At 38.2% G+C, this 2,476-nt stretch overlaps 1 long non-coding RNA gene across 1 annotated transcript; it reads left to right on the top strand.

Moving 5' to 3' along the window:
* The first annotated feature begins 381 nt into the window (after positions 1–381).
* On the top strand, positions 382–2,033 carry LOC120287776. The gene is made up of 5 exons (XR_005546048.1): positions 382–443; positions 981–1,110; positions 1,221–1,418; positions 1,512–1,826; positions 1,925–2,033. It is a non-coding gene; the product is annotated as an uncharacterized LOC120287776 (long non-coding RNA).
* Positions 2,034–2,476: the final 443 nt, after the last annotated feature.

The raw sequence follows: 2,476 nt of genomic DNA, 5'->3' as shown, positions 1-2,476 counted from the left end.
TGGGAAGGTTCGGATCTATTTATGATGTGGTTATGCTGGCAGCACATTTGCATTACAGCTCAGCTCGATGGATTGGCATTATTGGCCACATTCGCATTATGTTGCTCATTTGTCCATGGCTTCTAAATTCTCTAGTTGACTGGTAGACAGTCAAAGTAACTTGGGTGCAATACATGTTATCAAATTGGTTTGTACACCTTAATGTGGTCCTGATGTCTTATGGTATATTATAATTGGTACATTACGCATATTTTGCATTTCCTACTCATGGTATAATATTCACAGATTGGATATATTTACTCTCTGATATTGCTGTTGGGACAAAAACTTTTTATAGTGTTTAGGCACATATTGGCCTTGCAATGGGTATTCAAGGGACAAAAGTTGCTAAGGAGAGCTCTAATATCATTATTTTGGATGATAATTTTGCCTCTGTTGTGAAGGTTAGTACTTGCCACCATGATTAACTTATGATCTTGTATCTCACTGAAACAGAGTGATATTCATGAGGGGCATAATAGTTCCTAGATCTTCTGTCAAATACGGAAATGACGTTATCCTTATTCTACCAACTAACATTCTACCATATAATAATGTTTTGGAGATTCGTTAATCTCTTATAATTGAATAAATATATGACCTATGAGACGTAGATTGCTGATCTGCATGAGCTAAGATGTAAGATTGCTCTTTTTTGGTCTTTTTATTCTGTGTTTCTTTCTTTTTTGTTTCAGTCCTTTTTATCTTTGGCAGTATGCATTTAAATACGCGGATGCAAAATGCAGCATGGGATTGCATATAGGGTGGAAGGAGGGAACAAAAAAATATGGTTCTTATTGTGCAATCTATTTTTCTCTTTTTGTGTTTTTTGAGTTCTATCTTGTCAACAACCCTGTCGACGCAAAATGAGTTTTAATGGAGCTCCTTTTATAGATGAAGTCCTTGAATTTAACCTACCATGGACACCATGCAGTTGTCAGGTGGGGACGACCTGTATATGCAAATATCCAGAAATTCATCTAGTTTCAGCTTACAATTACTTTTGCAGCCATTGGGATAAATGTCATTGCTGCAGTTTCCTCTGGCCATGTTCCACTCAATGCAGAGCAGGTTTGGTCCTCTTTCTCTTGCTCTCTTTCTCTCTGAGATTCTTTAATTTATTCTTGTACCTATTTGTTTCTATATGAATCTTATGCTTGGCTGGCTTCCTCTTTGGGTAGCTTCTCTGAATCAATCTCATCCAGGAACTTGTTGAGAGGCAGCTGGATCTGATAAAGGAGCTTTGCCTTTAGGCATTGCTTATGCTTCCACCAATACTGATGTTGTATCCTTGGAGGAATCTAAAGATGTGTTGCTTCATCTTTTTTGATCAAAGATTTGGTTTGACTCGATGAAAGCCTTCACGTAACTATTACACAGTAATGCTCACTTTAGAACTCATTTTTGCTTCTTTCTTTTTTAAATTTGTTTATTGCTTCACTTGACTAAAAACATGTCTGCCTTTTTTGCAGCTGGGTCATGGTGATTTTTCTGCCACAAGTACAAAATTACTGCACATGGTGAATACTCTTGCAGTTGATAATGAGGCAAAGCAAACCATTCAAGGGGCAGGTCTCCTGCTTTCAATGCACTAGCTGCTAATTTTGAGAGCCCAAATGCAAGAAATGTCTCAACTCCACCACCAGTTGTCAGGAAGATCTTTCCAAAGTCTGTCACCCCTGATTCAGCGAAACTGGCTTCCAAATCTTCAGCTATAGCAGCTATCAGTTCCACTTTTGAGAAATCACCACCAATACGAGAAGTCATCATACCCAAATCTATCAAAGGTACGTCATAACTTATAAATTAATGCTTAGGGAAATACACCAACAGCCGACTGTTGTTTCTATGGAGTTTTATTTGATCATTTTGTTTTACCGGGCAGTGAGTCCTGAGACCAAAACAGAATTCAGAGCCTAATAACAAAGAGAACTCATGCTTGGTCGAAGTTTGTTGCTTGCATAAGTGATTTTCTTGTGTTTGTCACAACAAAAGTTGCTAAGTTGCCATCCTTTTTCTGATCTTGGCTTGAGCTGACATAGAAGCTTTGGTTTGTCTCTTTCCTTCTTCATTATAGTTCAAATCTGAAAATGAAAAAAAAAAAAAACCCGTTGGAACCTGGAATCGATCTTGGAACCTATGACAAGGTAAGTTCTAGGTTTTTGGTTCTGATGGGTAGGTTCCAAGTTCCAAAAAAATGAGGAACTTGTACTCGAGGGTAGGTTCTAGGTTCTAAATGGAATCGAACCGGAATCGGGAACCGCTCACCCCTACTTGGCGGTTAGCCGACCCCTTCATCAATTTCATGATTTGGTGGCAAACAACAGAATGAACTTGCTGCTTTAAGGCTTGAAGAGAGTCTGGGGTCTTTGGTCTCATTAGTTCTCAAGCACTCTCATCTTTTTGCAAAAGCAAAAGGTGCAAATTTTTTTATTTA

This window comes from Eucalyptus grandis, chromosome 8, assembly GCF_016545825.1.
Source record: "Eucalyptus grandis isolate ANBG69807.140 chromosome 8, ASM1654582v1, whole genome shotgun sequence".
Taxonomy (NCBI): Eukaryota; Viridiplantae; Streptophyta; class Magnoliopsida; order Myrtales; family Myrtaceae; genus Eucalyptus; species Eucalyptus grandis.
Note: the sequence above shows the minus strand (reverse complement) of the source record. Positions and strands in the feature narration are given on the sequence as shown.